The sequence below is a fragment of the Mixophyes fleayi genome, chromosome 12, assembly GCF_038048845.1.
Source record: "Mixophyes fleayi isolate aMixFle1 chromosome 12, aMixFle1.hap1, whole genome shotgun sequence".
NCBI classification, from domain to species: Eukaryota; Metazoa; Chordata; class Amphibia; order Anura; family Limnodynastidae; genus Mixophyes; species Mixophyes fleayi.
The window spans coordinates 61326471-61345412 of NC_134413.1; positions in this window are offsets into that span (position 1 = coordinate 61326471).

Below are 18942 nucleotides of genomic sequence, written 5' to 3' on the forward strand. Positions count from 1 at the left end.
ATTATTCTCTAGTATAAGTTTACAAATTTGCATATGAGGGGCAAGAACTGACATGTATATTCTGTGCAAACAAGGACCAATCACATTACTGGCTAACGGTCACAGTATACAGCTACAGTCTATATACCTACACATTTATAGGAATGATGAAAATATGGTCACAGAAAGATATGTCAGTATGCATTGCCTGATGTTATAAATGGAAATGCACATGTACAAGTGTAATAAAGACACATCACAAATGAAACAGAGTAGTATATGCTTGTGGCATGTACACCACTTTTCAGATAAATTCCCTAGGTATCCATTGGCATTTCCATATAGTACTTAAAAAACAAAAAAGGAACAACAAAACAAAACTAAATGTGTGGTAATACAAATATAATCTTATAAAGAATGCAGGTCACATTATTAATTATACTACTAATAAAAAATCAACAATACAAAGAGCCTAATGAATTAGTTACTCTTGGAGGATATACAATGCCTGTATTAAGATATCTGTTAGCTTTCAGATGTTTAACAAGCATTAAAATATTCTCAAAAGTTTTAACGGTGCTTCATGTTTTCATTCTGTAATTTGTGGGTTGATTTCAACTTCAGTAAGGTAATTTGACTGTATAATGCCAATTGTCCTCAGTAATTAACTGCATATTTCATATTTCCAAATGTTGGTGTTTGGTGTTCTTATAAGTAGTATTGCTGGTTGATTATGGATGATGTCCCTAAAAGAGAAAAAAAATATCTGTTAGTATGTTATATGGAAAAAATAATTATCATATATAAAAAAAAAACTGTCATTTACACACTGTTATAACCATAGTTTCTATTTACATAGTGTGTGTCTATATATATATATATATATATATATATATATACAAGTTAACCTGTGCATGATACTCATGCATTCTAGTCAAATCAAGCTACTTAAGGTGTTAAAAAGGTTCTTGTCATCAATTTGGGCCTAGCCCAGGCCTCCTCAGGGGAAGAGCGTTACTTCCCGACGCAAGCACCCTTTTTTAACGTGGTTTTGTCCACATGTCACCACCTCATCATTTTTCTCCATCATCTCATCCTTCATCTTCATCGCCACTTCCTTCATCAAGCTACTTAAGGTGTTAAAAACTCCCCACTGTCACCCCCGGCAACCACCAACCACTCCCAACTGCCACTTCTCCTTCAAGAAATATATAGGCCAGTGTATAACTCTGCCCAGCAGGTGGCGCTGCAGCTTGGTTTTTTTTTTTTTCACACACGCCACTAGGCATTTATATAGTAGATATATAAACACACACACACACACACACACACACACACATGAATAGCAACACAGTTATCAATGAGATGACTAAATTACAGTCAATAATTACCAATTTTCAAAACAGGAGACAAGGTAGAATGTAGGACATATAGCTCATCCTCTCGATTGAATCACTTTTTCTGTGGGTGGTCCCGGTCTCAATTATGTTTTACTAAAAGTAATTGTTCTTTTTATACACATTTGAAACAGACGCAAACCCCTACTATCTATTTTGCATGCAGCGGCCAGACTGATTTTCCTTGCAAATCGTTCTTCCTCTGCTGAGCCACTCTATCAGTCTCTACATTGGTTGCCTGTTTTTTACAAAATCCAATATAAATTCTTTTACTAAAGGTCATCAACAAAACTGCACCAAAATACATCTCCTCACTTGTCTCAAAATATCTCACAACTCAACAACTCAGTTCTGCACAAGATCTGCATCTCTCATCCACTCTCATTACATCTTCCCATTCCCATTTACAGGACTTTTTTTGAGCTGTACCCACTCTGTGGAATTCACTCCCTTTACTTTACAAATTTTCAAGTGGTCTCTAAAAAAATCTCCTCTTCAGGCAAGCTTATAATATTCCTCAACCACCCTCTTAAACTCACTAGGCTACCCTGTTACCACCCTTTACACAATTCACACAAGACAACAACCTTCTGACCCCAGGGCAACGTTGCTGTGTGACTGGATCACATCACATACGTATCACTTTTTACCTTTGCAATCTGGCTTGACCAATATGCAGTAAGTAGATTTAACCTCATGTATACGACTCTCATTGACCTATAGTTTGTAAGCTTGCGAGCAGGGCCTTCTCATCTTTCTGTCTGTATTACCCAGTATTGTTTATTACTGTGTTTGTCACCAAATGTAAAGCGCTACAGAATTTGCTGGCACTTTATAAATAAATGTTGATGATCATGATGATATGATGCACACATCACAATGACCTTGTTTGTAATAATGCAAACATTAAATAATAAAGTTGTAAAATTAATGAGTAAAATACAGAAATTCCTTATAAAATACATCTTGAATAAAGGATGTTTGCCTCAGATACACAGAGCCGTAACTAGGGTGGTGCGGGCGGTGCCGTCGCACAGGGCGCAAGCCCAAGTGGGCGCAGCAGCCGCCCGCTACCTGGCTCTATCTACAGGCCTTTACTTACCCGCAGTGGAACGCATCTTCCACTGACAGGAAGTTCGGCATTTGAAACGCAAATGCCGAACTTCCTGTTGGTGGAACGTATATGCGTTCCACTGCGGGTAAGTGAATGAAAGATTCTCTGATCGAGCCCCAGGGGTTGGTGCAGCAGCAGCGCTGTCTGTGTGTGAGGTGCTGCTGCTGCTGCTGCAGGATCCGGACCATTCTCCCCTCTGGCTCCCTGCTTCTCTGAGGCTGTCTACTTGGTGGATGGGGGCGGGTTCAGGAGCGTCACTGTCAGAAGGGGACTCCAGTCACATGGGGGGAGGCACACAGACACTTGCCAGGTCTGGCTGTCTCTAGCTCGGGGGGTCAGAGCCTCTCGGAGGGGCACAGACTGGGCACGCCCGTGGGGGGGGGATCTCTCGGCCAGTTACAGGGATACACTGGCTTCACTATCGCTGTCACTGCTGTCCAGATGCTGGGTTATTGTTGTCCTGTTACTAGTTCCCTCCACTTCACCTCTTATACAGATGTCTATTCAGTGTACATTGTTCCTGCTAACCTTCCTATTATACAAATTAATGGCAGCACACATACCTGCTTCTGTCTCTGTATTCCAGTCTGGTGTCCTTCTTCATCTCATCTATGTATATCTCTCTCACACTCGTTTCTGTGTCTGTCTGACTGTTTCTGCTTCTCCCATGTCTCTCTCACTTATGTATCTCATACTTGCCGACATTTTATAATTTACGTCCGGGAGATGCAAGGGGGAGGTGGGCGTGTAGGGGGCGCGGCTTCGAAATTCGCGTCATTTTAGCCCCGCCCCCGTGACGTGATGACGCAAATCGCGTCATTTTACAGCGGGGGCAGGGCCAAACGCCGCGATTCCCGGTGAATCGCGGCGTTTGAACCGAATTCTGCCCACTTCACTAGGAAGTGGGCAGATCAGGGAGATTGCCATACTCTCCCGGGAGTCCGGGAGACTCTCGCGAAATGCGGGAGTCTCCCGGACATTCCGGGAGAGTTGGCAAGCATGATGTATCTCTTACACTCATATCTGTGTCTCTATGTATGGCTGCCTGTCTCCATGTTTATACACCTCTTATCTCTGTCTCTCTCACTCAATTCTGTATCTATATGTCTGGCTGTCTCTCTGTTGTTACATCCCTTACCCCTTTATCCCTTTGTCATATCTGTATTTCTTTCACTAATCCCTCTTTCTCCCTTCCTGTTTCTTTTTCTCTCTCTGTCTCTCTCTCTTTCTTCCTCCCCCTTCTCTCTCCCTCTATCTCTATCTCTTACTACCTCCATCTCTCTCTTTATCCCTCCTCTCTCTTTCTCCTCCCTTTCTCTATCCATCTCTCTATCATGCATTTGCAAATATGTGTAACAGAATTATTTCAGTAAAGTGCTAGCCACACCCCCACATTAGGTTGGCCACACCCACTTGGCAAATGTCACTCCCACTGGTGGGGGGCGCCGGTGCCCTGTCTCGCCCAGGGCACTAAAATGTCTAGTTACGGCACTGCAGATACATGATAGTAAACCTTGTTCTACTATATTACAGATGTAACCATACTATTGGTCATGTGACACGGAACATGCAGTAACACTCTATAGTCAGTCAGGTCATAACAACAAGCTTCAAATAGGGACTGATTCTCCACTGTTCATGATAGCTTCAGAGACTGGACCAGTATTACTGTAAGGAAACTATTTGATTGAAAAAAATGTTTGCTTAAACTCAGCATTTTTAATTTTTCATTCTACCAAAGAAATGTGTATATAAAATAAAAAATGTTGAAAATTAGAGATTATTTTCCATCTGTTAACTAGGAAAAACACAGAAAACATCAGAAAAACATTTTTCCATAATTCTTTCCATGGTTAATTTTACATGTTCAGAGAAATCTCTGGAAGTTCTTCGAAATACGTTTGCCTCATTCTCCTCAGTACAATGATTTCAAATATGGAACTTTTAATCCGGTTATTAGTGAAGTTCTAGAGAGAGAAACAGGAATGTTTTGTTGTTTGTTTGTTGTTTTTTTTAACCAGGAGAAGAACTTTAGATGTCATTAGCAGCATGGGCAGCACAGTGGCGTAGTGGTTAGCACTTCAGCCTTACAGCACTGGGGTCATGCGTTCAATTCCCAACCATGGCCTTATCTGTGAGGAGTTAGTATGTTCTCCCCATGTTTGCGTGGGTTTCCTCCCGCCCTCCAAAAACATACTGGTAGGTTAATTGGCTGCTAACAAATTGACCCTAATCTGTGTCTGTTTGTTTGTGTGTTAGGGAATTTAGACTGTAAGCCCCAATGGGGCAGGGACTGATGTGAGTAAATTCTCTGTACAGCGCTGTGGAATCAGTGGCGCTATATAAATAAATGGTGATGATGATGATAATTAGAGACTCCAGTAGATCTTCCATATTCACATTACCAAGGTAATTTGTAAATATGAGTCTAATAGAAATAACAAGCAGACAGTTGATTCAGACTGCTGACCTGAAGCACATCCCCATTTATGTCACTTTGGTGCTATTTCATTGCACAACTAGTTTTCATTTTTATCACTGTTAATGGTGGGTCTAAGTATTGGTGGGTGTAGGTACTGGTGGGTGTAGGTACTGGTGGGACAAGGAACTGCTGGGTCTAGGTACTGTGGGTGTAGGTACTGGTGGGTGTAGATACTGGTGGGTCTAGGTACTAGTGGGTGTTGGTACTGGTGTGGCTAGGAACTGGATGGGTCTAGGTACTGTGGGTATAGATACTGGAGGGTGTACATACTGGTTAGTCTAGGTACTGTGGGTGTAGGTACTGGTGGGACAGGGAACTGCTGGGTCTAGGTACTGTGGGTGTAGGTACTGGTGGGTGTAGATACTGGTGGGTCTAGGTACTGTGGGTGTAGGTACTGGAGAGTGTAGGTACTAGTGAGTCTAGGTAATGGTGGGTGTAGGTACTGGTGGGGCTAGGAACTGGTGGGTCTAGGTACTGTGGTTGTAGGTACTGGTGGGTGTAGGTACTGGTGTGTGTAGGTACTGGTGGGTCTAGGTACTGGTGGGTGTACATACTGGTTGGTCTAGGTACTGTGGGTGTAGGTACTGGTGGGTTTAGGAACTGAACAGGCAGCTCCTGGACTCAACACTGCCCCAGATGCCTGGCTAGGATTTATTGGATTCTAACTTTTCAATATGAATCCAGTAAAGATAAGATAATTTTATATTGTATTCAACTGTGTATTTTGGAGTGCCTACATATAAGAATACCGGCCCTTCTTTCTTTTTTACTGACTAGAGTGGGAAATAGACTGACAGGATTGACAGACACCCTTACAGAAATGAGAAACATACCAACAGGACAGACAGACATACTAACAGGACTGGAAGACAGACTGACAGGACAGATGGACACCCTTACCGGACTGAGAAATATACCAAGTGGAGAGACAGATACACTAACAGGACTGGGAGACTGACAGGACATGTAGTCAAACTGAGAAGACAGACAGATACCCATACAGAACTGAGAGATATAACAACAGGACAAACACACTAACTGGACGGGGAGACAGACTGACAGGACATGTAGTCACACACAGGCAGAAACACTGACAGTACTCCACCTACTTCCTATGTGGTTCAGGCAGCTACAAAATCCCTTCCACCCTTAGCTGTGAGTTGGCACCTCCTGAATTCAAAGGGGAGGCTCTCAGCACATTATTGGCATATTCTGTTGCTGCCTCCCACCCCTACCCTTCTGCACACAGGACTGGACAATTTATGTTTACTTGCACCATTGTCTTCCTGTATGTTGCATCCTGTTTTGCAAAAAAACATTTTGCCTCATTCCCTTTCTGATGCTTTTTTTACTCTTGTAGCATGAATCCAAAGTAGGGTGTAAAATAAAGATAGGCAAATCAGACAAAGCTGCTATATATCAAAACAGATGTAAAGATGAATATTAGAATAATTAGAGTCTAGCCACTGATTAAAAAAAGCCACACATCCAATCACAATAACAATTACACATGATAGCATCCACCGTCACCCTAGAATAAACCAGGAAGTATACATGTCAATGGGTCTGTCAGCTCATCTTTTAAACCTACAATGTTTGCTAGTGCTTCCAGATTGACTTCTTCACATTCTAATGACTATATTTGGCCCAAATCTCCAGGAGACTTTCATTATTTGGTGAATATTTGGTTTAAAATTAACCGATTTGTAAATTTATTTGTGAATCGCAAATTGCTGAAATACATTGAACCAATTTGCCCATCTCTATCCATCAGTCTGCGACTCTATCTACTGTGTTAACATGAGGACCTCCTCTTCCCAGCCTTGTTTTACTCCTTGGGATAAATGTATTAAGTTTCCTGTGGGTTTAAAAAATGGAGATCTTGCCTAAAGCAAGCAATAAACTCCTTGTTATCGTTTATTTAGTACATTCTACAAAATGATAGCTAGAATCTGATTGGTAGCATCTGATTAGGCAATATCTCCACTTTTCAAACCCGCTGGAAACTCGCAGCTTGATATATTTACCCCCTTATGTCTTATCAAGACTTTCTCTGCCTTCACCCTAACTATCTAGTATAGTACTGATTCTTTGGAAATATGTAATCACATACAAGATAATTATGTACTATATCTATCACATTATATACTGTTTTGCCCAGTATTTCCTTTTGTCTAATATATTCCACCTTCCCCTTTTATTGATTTATTCTTTATCTTAGTTAGTGGTATGTTTATGAAAAGGCAACATGAGGCAGCAAGTTCTAAAGGACAGCAAAATTAAACCAATTTATTACAATCTGCAACTTTTATTGACACAAAAGTCTAAAAAGAATTTAGTCAGGATCCTATTAACCTACATTGCCAAGATGTCTTTTGCCAATGGAAAAGAGCCATCGCATTTATTGAAAACTCACATGGACACAAGAAGATCATACAAACCTTGTGCAAAATTCTCTTTATTGTATATAACTTACATAGGCTTATACGTTATAAAACGTCTTTATTCCTAGATATGTTTGTGCTTGTTTAATAACTTGTAACTTACAAACTCAATGTAAAATAACCTTAGTAGAATTAAGATTAAATTAACATTTTAAATACATTACGGTCTCACAATTTGGCCTCGCAATTTAGCCTTTTATACTTTAAATATCTGTTGACATTTTTTTTCACTTAATAAATGTAATTTTATCAGCAATTTCATAAACAATTCTACTTTTTAAAGATTAATTTAATAGTTTGATTTTTAATGTATGTAATAATATCTTTCAGAAACAGTCAGATGTCTTAAACATTAATAATTGCGTAGCCTATAATACTTTATTTTAAAAAAATATATATATTGGGCTAATTTTGCTATATTATACTGGAGATTTACTACATTAGATCACAGACTTTAGACTTATAAGTTAGTGACTACTGACCTGAAATCTCAAGCTTGGTGACTTTGGTGTCTTTGGATTTCAAAAAACGACCTAGATTAAGCCAGAAATCTACATTTTCTCATGAGCGCCTTTATGTACTAAATGCAATTCCCATGGGAGCCAGAGAAACACAACAAGACAGGATCAATTAAAACCTCTGGAGATGTCACCAGGTGTGTTTATCAACAGTATGTGGAAAAATTATAATTAATTGGAAAATTAGGATTCTTCTTTACATACCAGAAAAGTAATTAATGATTTGTTTTATAAATTACAATACTGCTCTGTACCTTGTAATGAATCCCTTAGGACATGAAAATGAACCAATTAGAGTCAAATGTTTTCTTTATCTCTTTCTTATGTATCTTTAAATGACACAAAACCGGTCATGTCTCAATGTCAAATTTGTTAGGTTGCCAAGAATTGCAACAAATTCATCCTCAAGAGTAAATAAGTAACATAACACATTTGTGTTAGGTCTTTCAATATACAAGTGTTGGGATGTAGTTCCTTCTTTAGACGTATTTCCTAATGGACACTGCAGCTATTTAATAACCCAAAGTTGACCGCTTTACCCAGGACAAAACAGCAACAACCTTAGCAATTATATCATCACAGGCTCGGTACAAAACAAAACTTTATTCTTAAATATACTGATTGACCTTGATATGCAATAGATATGTTCAATCTCTTTAACATCTATGGGCCTGAGTCATTAAGGAGAGTAAAGCAGAAAAAAGGAGTAACTTTACACCTGGACAAAACCATGTTGTATTGGAGGGGGGAGAGCAAATTTAAAATGTGGGGACAAATTTATATTTGGGTTAGGGAATGTCCTAGATCAACATTACATTTCAGTGTAAAAATAAAGCTAACCAGTATTTGTGTGCTAGATAAAAAAACAGGCCGTTTTTAACTTATGTGCAAAATAATAAACTAGTTTGCACCCCTTGCATTGCAACATGGTTTCCCCCGGAGAAGATTTACTCCTTTTTTTGCCTAACTTTCCTTAATGACTTAGGCCCTATATCTCTTGATGTAGGGATCTTACTCTTTTAGATAGAGGTCTATGTAATAGAAACATTTGCTTTTAGATTATTTAGACTTAGGGCTAGATTTACTAAGCTGCGGGTTTGAAAAAGTGGGGATGTTGCCTATGGCAACCAATCAGATTCTAGCTTTCATTTATTTAGTACCTTCTACAAAATAACAGCTAGAATTTGATTGGTTGCTATAGGCAACATCCTCACTTTTTCAAACCCGCAGCTTAGTAAATCTAGCCCTTAGTCTTACATGCAATATATAAAAATTTACATATGTGCAGGATTTTTACTTTCAGAGCTAGGAAACAAATATGGAGTCCCAATGGCCTAATTTACAGAGCTTTTAACAATAGATCTATAGAAAATTTCCTGTTTGCATTAAATCTTACACTACATTACAGTATTTATGATTTGAAGTAAGGGCGCTTTTGTTTTGTTGATGTTTTCCTAATAGAATATTTAAACGTTTGCCAACATTCTTCTTTGCCAGCACTCCATGTTATTGGCATCATAAACAGGGGATCAGTTACATCATAAACAGTGGAGCAGTCTTTGTTGTTCCTTATTGCAAAGAGAAATCAGGCTAAATATATTATTATGCAGTTAATTATGTTGTGTTTCTTTAAATTTGCTTGTTTTCATCTTATTTTTATTAAAATATATATATATATATTTGGTACTTAAATGTTTCAGCATGTAATCAATTGATATATTGATTGTTATACTGTAGAGTTATTCTCTTTTGATATTTTATTAGGGATGTGCACCGGCGACTTTTGAGGTCTCGTGTTTTGTGTTTTGGATCCGGATTTTCGTTATTTTTGAGGTTCGGATTTGTCTCGCAAAACACTTGACGAAAGGTCTCGGTTCGGATTTAAGGTATTGGATTCGGATTTTTTTTGAAAAAAACATAAAAAGTTTAAAAATCAAGTTTTTGGGCTTATTTTCACTCCTAGGCTATTATTAACCTCAATAACATTCAATAACAAGCATTTCCACTAATTTACAGTGTATTCTGAACACCTCACAATATAGTTATTAGTCCAAAACGTTGCAACAAGGTATCTTTCTGGACTGCGTAGAGGAGTGGGTCACCACAATATATATTAAAAACCCTGAACTTTTATGATTCGCACCAATAAATGTACCTGGACTGCGTAGAGGAGTGGGTCACCACAATATATATTAAAAACCCTGAACTTTTATGAATCGCACCAATAAATGTACCTGGACTGCGTAGAGGAGTGGGTCACCACAATATATATTAAAAACCCTGAACTTTTATGAATCGCACCAATAAATGTACCTGGACTGCGTAGAGGAGTGGGTCACCACAATATATTAAAAACCCTGAACTTTTATGATTCGCACCAATAATTGTACCTGGACTGCGTAGAGGAGTGGGTCACCACAATATATTAAAAACCCTGAACTTTTATGATTCGCACCAATAATTGTACCTGGACTGCGTAGAGGAGTGGGTCACCACAATATCTTAAAAACCCTGAACTTTTATGATTCGCACCAATAATTGTACCTGGACTGCGTAGAGGAGTGGGTCACCACAATATCTTAAAAACCCTGAACTTTTATGATTCGCACCAATAATTGTACCTGGACTGCGTAGAGGAGTGGGTCACCACAATATATTAAAAACCCTGAACTTTTATGATTCGCACCAATAATTGTACCTGGACTGCGTAGAGGAGTGGGTCACCACAATATCTTAAAAACCCTGAACTTTTATGATTCGCACCAATAATTGTACCTGGACTGCGTAGAGGAGTGGGTCACCACAATATATTAAAAACCCTGAACTTTTATGATTCGCACCAATAATTGTACCTGGACTGCGTAGAGGAGTGGGTCACCACAATATATTAAAAACCCTGAACTTTTATGATTCGCACCAATAATTGTACCTGGACTGCGTAGAGGAGTGGGTCACCACAATATATTAAAAACCCTGAACTTTTATGATTCGCACCAATAATTGTACCTGGACTGCGTAGAGGAGTGGGTCACCACAATATATTAAAAACCCTGAACTTTTATGATTCGCACCAATAATTGTACCTGGACTGCGTAGAGGAGTGGGTCACCACAATATCTTAAAAACCCTGAACTTTTAGGATTCGTACCAATAATTGTACCTGGACTGCGTAGAGGAGTGGGTCACCACAATATATTAAAAACCCTGAACTTTTATGATTCGCACCAATAATTGTACCTGGACTGCGTAGAGGAGTGGGTCACCACAATATCTTAAAAACCCTGAACTTTTATGATTCGCACCAATAATTGTACCTGGACTGCGTAGAGGAGTGGGTCACCACAATATATTAAAAACCCTGAACTTTTATGATTCGCACCAATAACTGTACCTGGACTGCGTAGAGGAGTGGGTCACCACAATATCTTAAAAACCCTGAACTTTTATGATTCGCACCAATAATTGTACCTGGACTGCGTAGAGGAGTGGGTCACCACAATATATTAAAAACCCTGAACTTTTATGATTCGCACCAATAATTGTACCTGGACTGCGTAGAGGAGTGGGTCACCACAATATACTAAAAACCCTGAACTTTTATGATTCGCACCAATAATTGTACCTGGACTGCGTAGAGGAGTGGGTCACCACAATATATTAAAAACCCTGAACTTTTATGATTCGCACCAATAATTGTACCTGGACTGCGTAGAGGAGTGGGCACTGGGCACCACAATAAAATATATAAAAAACCTTCAACAGATCTGCATTACACTACACATACGGCTGCTCCTCCATCCTCTCCATCATATACATGTTGGAGTTTTAGCGTGTGACAACCTCTTGTTTTTGATAATGTCAGTGCATTTTGAATATTTTTTAATTTGCCCCACACCACTGAATGTACTTTATCTATGATACGCAATACGCATCTATCTATCTTGACTGCGTAGTGTGGTGGCCCCGGTACACAATTTGGTACCGAGGCCACAATATAATTAAAAAACCCTCCACGTGTCTGAATTCCACCAAACAAGTATCTGGACTGCATAGTGGGGTGGCCCCGGTACCCAATTTGATACCGGGGCCACAATACCTCCTCCAAACATGGTACAGACAATTCGTCATTGAGATCCCAGACAGACAGGGTCAAAGTGTTATTGTTTGACTTTGTAAACCCAAAAAACTGTCCCTGTTGCACATAGTCGTGCAATGAAGACTGACTTTTTCATTTAAAGGCACGATCTTTCAAGTGTAGTGTTTGTAAGTCTAAGTCATATTATACTTTTGGTAAAATTGGTTTATTTTGTTCCTCTTTATGGTAATTAATTAGTAATAGAATTAAAGTAGGAAATAGAATTAAAGTATGAAATAGAATTAAAGTATGAAATAGAGTGGTATAGAGTTGTAGTGTGGTATAGATAGAGTGGTCCACACAATATAATAATAAAACCCTCAACTGGTCTGAATTCCACCAAACAAGTATCTGGACTGCGTAGTGTGGTGGCCCCGGTACACAATTTGGTACCGAGGCCACAATATAATTAAAAAATTGGGCATCAACTGTCACCGTTGTTTAATATCTGATACACCTAAATATGGACTGCACAGTGGAGTGGCCCCGGTAGTAAATTTGGTGCCGGGGCCACAATACCTCCTCCAACTTCCAAGTGTAGTGTTTATAAAGACAGACAGCGTCGAAGTGTTATTAGTTGACTTTCTTAACCCTAAAATTGTCCCTGTTGCAAATATTCGTGCAATGGACAGTTACTTTTCTATTGAAAGACTCAAGCTTTCAAGTGTAGTGTTTATAAAATATGAACAACAATACAGTAGTTTTAGAGCACGTCAATACCTCTTGTTTTAAATTATGACACGGCATTTTACTTTTGGTTTAATTTCTTGAATTTTTTTACATTTGGTTTTACTTTTTGAACATGGCAAACGACTGTTGCTTGGTCATATAATGCAAAAAAAAAAGTTCCAAGATGGAATTGTCCTTGGGCCCTCACACCCACCCTTATGTTGTTGAAATAGGACATGCACACTTTAACAAACCAATCATTTCAGCGACAGGGCCTACCAAACAACTGTGGCTGAAATGATTGGTTTGTTTGGGCCCCCACACCAAAAAAGCTATTCATCTCTCCCTGTACAAAATAAACAGGCTCTACTGAGGCAAGATGTCGTCCTCATCCTCAACCTCTGATTCCTCTCCCCCTACAGTGTGTACTTCCTCCTCATCACACATTATCAATTCGTCCCCGCTGGACTCCACAACCACAGGTCCCTCTATAGTATCTGGAGGGCAGTGCTGTACTTCATTGAGGAATTGATTATTCATTTTTATAAACATCATTTTTTTAACGTTGTGAGGAAGCAACCTCCTTCGCCGCTCACTGACCAGGTTCCCCGCTGCACTAAAAACTCTTTCCGAGTACACACTGGAGGGGGGACAACTCAGGTAAAATAGAGCCAGTTTGTACAGGGGCTTCCAAACTGCCTTTTTTTCCTGCCAGTAACAATATGGACTGTCTGACATGTCTACTTGGATGGTGTCAGCAAAGTAATCATCCACAATTTTTTCTATTGTGACAGCATCCAATGCAGCGAGAGTAGACATGTCTGCAATGGTTGGCAGGTCCTTCAGTCCGGACCAGATGTTATCAGCATCCCCGCCAGTGCCTCTTTTGGGAAAACTGAGCTTTTTCCTCGCAGCCATAGATGTGGAAGAAAATGAGGGTGGAGCTGTTGGCATGTCACGGTCCTCTTCAGAGGACAATCTCCTGACCAGCAGGTCTTTGCACCGCTGTAGACTTGTGTCCGCCGGAAACAGAGACACAACATACGCTTTAAACCGAGGATCGAGCACGGTGGCCAGAATGTATTCCTCTGACTTTAAAAGAGTGACCACCCTCGGATCCTGGCAAAGCGTACGAAGGGCTACATCCACAAGAGCTACATGCTTGGTGTAATCGCAATGGCTTACCAGCTCCTCCCTCACTTTCTCCAGCTGCTTCTGCAACAGCCTGATCAGGGGAATGACCTGACTCAAGCTGGCAGTGTCGGAACTGACTTCTCGTGTGGCAAGTTCAAATGGCTGCAGAACCTTGCACAACACGGAAATCAGTCTCCACTGCGCTTGACTGAGGCGCATCCCCACTCCTTTGCCTATGTCGTAGGTGGCTGTGTAGGCCTGAATGGCCTTTTGCTGCTCCTCCATCCTCTGCAGCATATAGAGGGTGGAGTTCCAGCGCGTCACAACCTCTTGTTTGAGGTGATGGCAGGGCAGGTTCATGCTTTTTTGATGTGCCTCTAGTCTGCGGTAGGCACTGGCTGAATGCCGAAAGTGTCCAGCAATTTTGCGCGCCACCGCAAGCATCTCCTGCACACCCCTGTCACTCTTGAGGTAATGCTGCACCACCAAATTAATGGTGTGGGCAAAACATGGGACGTGCTGGAAATTGCCCATATTTAATGCCCGCAAAATGTTACTGGCATTGTCTGACACCACAAATCCCCATGAGAGTCTAAGTGGGGTAAGCCACTGGGAGATAATTTCCCTCATTTTCTCTAATATGTTGTCAGCGTTGTGCCTCTTATTAAAGCCTGTAATGCACAATGTTGCCTGCCTTTGCATGAGCAGCCATTTTGTAGATGCTGCTACTGATGCAGCTGTTGCTGTTGCTGCGGAAGGGGATGCATCTACCCAGTGGGCTGTGACAGTCATATAGTCCTTCGTTTGCCCAGAACCACTTGTCCACATGTCCGTGGTTAAGTGGACAGTGGGTACAACTGCATTTTTAAGAGCACTGAGGACACTTGATCGTACTTCTCTGTACATTTTTGGTATCGCCTGCCTAGTGAAGTGGAATCTCGAGGGGATTTGGTACCGGGGACACAATACCTCCATCAACCCTCTAAATCCCACTCCACTGATGGCGGACACCGGGCGCACGTCTAACACCAACATTGCAGTTACAGCCGCAGTTATACGCTTTGCAATAGGGTGACTACTATCGTATTTGGTGGTCATGGCAAACGACTGTTGGACGGTCAATTGTTTTGTGAAAGACTTAGCGGTCTTACGACTTCCCCTCTGGGAAGATGACCGACTAACAGCAGCAACAGCAGCAGTGGCAGTAGTAGGCGTACCGCTGCAGGATTCCTCGGATGAATCCCGTATTGAGGAGGACTCAGTCTGGCTGCTGACTTGGGCTGCAGGACTGAATCTGATGGAGATTGTGGAGGAAGTTGACGAGGAGGGTGTTGCTGGTGTGTATCCAACTGGACCACGGGATTTAGGTGTCCCTGTACCGATGAGGGTCCTAGCCCCAGTTCCTGAACTAACCACTGAACTATGAAGGTTATTCAGGTGACGTATAAGGGAGGATGTTCCTAGGTGGGCAAGATCCTTACCCCTGCTTATTTGAGCTTTACATAAGCTACATATGGCCATACATTGGTTGTCTGGATTTGGATAAAAATAACTCCAGACCGAAGAGGTGCATTTTTTGGTCTTCTGACCAGGCATGACGATGGGCTTTTTCATCCCATGGACATCAGCTGTTTCCCCCCCTGGTGCCTCATTTACAATAACCACATCACCATCCTCATCATCAAGTTCCTCCACAGCGCCAGCTACATCATCAATAGCCTCCTCCCGAGCCACCTCTTCCCGTACAGTGATGGGAAGGTCAGGCTTGACAACCACCAACACCCTTGGACTCGCCTTGGGGATTTGTGATAATTTCTCTTTAGAAGGCAGAGTTGTTTGCTGTTTTGTTGCTGACAGCATAACTCTCTTCAATTTTTTGTAGGGGGGGGGAGGAGGAGGAGGGCTAAGATCCGTGGGTGAAGCTGAACCACTAGTCATGAACACGGGCCAGGGCCTAAGCCGTTCCTTGCCACTCCGTGTCGTAAATGGCATATTGGCAACTTTACGTTTCTCCTCAGATGATTTAAAGTTTCTCTTTTTGCTACTTTTTCTTAACTTGGGCTTTTTGGATTTTACATGCCTGGTACTACGAAATTGGGCATCGGGCTTGGAAGACGACGTTGATGGCATTTCATCGTCTATGTCATGACTAGTGGCAGCAGCTTCAGCATTAGGAGGAAGTGGGTCTTGATCTTTCCCTACTTTATCCTCCAAATTTTTGGTCTCCATTATATGTAGCACAAGATACTGCAGAATGTGTGAACTTGGTAATATTGCAGTACCAATGGACTTATACTGCTGGATTGGTTTTGCAAATTTGGTTATAATTATTATATATTTTTTTTTTTTTTTTTTTTTTTACTTTTTTTTTATTTTTAAAAAACTTGGGAATAGTGGGGAAATAACTATGCCCTTAGAAGCACAGAGCACAGGACACAGCACCACTGGACTGAACAGGACACGGCACAGGACCCAGCAGCACTACGGAACTCAGCAGGACAGAGCACAGGACACAGCACCACTGGACTGATACTGCAGAATGTGTGAACTTGGTAATATTGCAGTACCAATGGAGTTATACTGCTGGATTGGTTTTGCAAATTTGGTTATAATTATTATATATTTTTTATTTTTTTTAAATTTTTTATTTTTTTTTACTTTTTTTTTATTTTTTAAAAACTTGGGAATAATGGGAAAATAACTATGCCCTTAGAAGCACAGAGCACAGGACACAGCACCACTGGACTGAACAGGACACGGCACAGGACCCAGCAGCACTACGGAACTCAGCAGGACAGAGCACAGGACACAGCACCACTGGACTGATACTGCAGAATGTGTAAACTTTGTAATATTGCAGTACCACTGGACTTTTACTGCTGAATGTGTGAACTTGGTAATATTGCAGTACCAATGGGCTTATACTGCAGGATTGGTTGTGCAAATTTTGTGGTAATTAAAAAAAATTAAAGTAGTTTTTGGTATTTTTTAAAAAAAACTTTTTTTTATTTTTTTAAACACAGGGGAATATTGGGGAAATAACTATGCCCTTAGAAGCACAGAGCACAGGACACAGCACCACTGGACTGAACAGGACACAGCACAGGACCCAGCAGCACCACTGACCTCAGAAGGACAGAGCACAGCACACAGCACCACTGGACTGATACTGCAGAACACAGCACAGCACAGCACAGCACAGCACAGCACAGAACTAAACAGCACAGAACTAAACAGCACAGAACTAAACAGCACAGAACTAAACAGCACAGAACTAAACAGCACAGAACTAAACAGCACAGAACTAAACAGCACAGAACTAAACAGCACAGAGGACCACCTAACACACCCTCCCTCTACCCTGATCAATGCCCGAGTGAAGATGGCGGCGACTAGCGGGGAATTTATAGCATCCGAGTATCGCGAGATCCGACAACGGGATTATGAGTCAGAGCCTCAGTTTCACTTTTGAATTTGGCGCCAATACCCGGATCTGTCTCGGATCCGACTCGGATTCGCAACGTTCGGGTGGGCTCGGATTTCATAAATCCGAGTGCGCTCATCCCTATATTTTATATAGTGTTTCTGTTCTTACGTTTATTTTACTGCATACATTTGTTTGCTAAACTCTTCATTATAGATTTTTTTCCTGTTCTACAGCAGAGGAAAATCAATGTGAGCTCCTACAGCTGATGTCTATTTATCATTTTGTTAAGGACATTATGTTTATTTTAACTGTTTCAGAGCAAACAATAGCCATTCTACTGAGTTCACAGTGGGGCTCATTTAAAATTGGACATAAATCCATTTGCTTTGAGTAAAATATATGTTTGCATGTGCACCAAAAATGTATATGCAAAAGTTTTAGGCGTGTGCGGAAAACATGCTGCAAAGTCAGAATGCTCTCAAAAATAGAAGTGTTAATAGTTTATTTTTTTATCAATTAACAAAATGCAAAGTGAAAGAACAGAAGAGAAATCTAAATCAAATCAATATTTGGTGTGACCACCCTTTGCCTTCAAAACAGCATCAAATCTATTCTTCTAGGTACACTTGCAAAAAGTCAGGGATTTTGTAGGATTATAGTCAGGTGTATGATTAACCAATCATACCAAACACGTGATTATGATTATTGTTTTCATATGTAGGTTGAAACGCAGTCATTAACTGAAACAAAAATAGTAGTGTAGGAGGCTAAAACTGGGTGAGGAACAGCCAAACTCTGCTGCAAAGGTGAGGCTGTGGAAGACAGTTTCATGTCACAGGTCATACACCATGGCAAGACTGAGCACAGCAACAAGACACAAGGTAGTTATACTGCATCAGCAATGTCTGTTCCAGGCAAAGATTTCAAAGCAGACTGGGGTTTCAAGGTGTGCTGTTCACGCTCTTTTGAAGAAGCACAAATAAATAGGCAATGCTGAGGACCATAGATGCAGTGGTCAGCCAAGGAAACTTAGAGCGTCAGATGAAAGACACATCATGCTTACTTCTTTTTGAAATTGGAAGACGTCCTGCAGTGCCATCAGCTCAGAACAGGAAAAACCAGTGGGACCCAGGTACACCCATCTGCTGTTTGGAGAAGTCTGGCCAGAAATGGTCTTCATGGACAAATTGAGCCCAAAAAGCCAGACCTTCAACGTGGAAACAAGGCCAAGCGACTGAACTCTGCAAGCAGAAATAGGATCTGGGGTGCAGTAAAATGGCAGCAGGTGCTCTGGACTAATGAGTTTTTTTCAAAAAAAAATATTGAAAAATTATAAATATTTGGCTGTAACAGAGGGCAGTTTGTTCGCCGAAAGGCAGGAGAGCGGTACAATAATGAAGGTCTGCAGGCAACCGTGAAGCATGGTGGAGGTTCCTTGCAAGTTTAGGGCTGCATTTCAGCAAATAAAGTTAGGGACTTGGCCAGGATTAATGGTGTCCTCAATGCTGAGAAATACAGGCAGGTACTTATCCATTATGCAATACAATCACGGAGGCATCTGATTGGCTCCAACTATTCTGCAGCAGGACAATGACCCCAAACATACAGCCAAAGTCATTAAGAACTGTCTTTAGCGTAAAGAA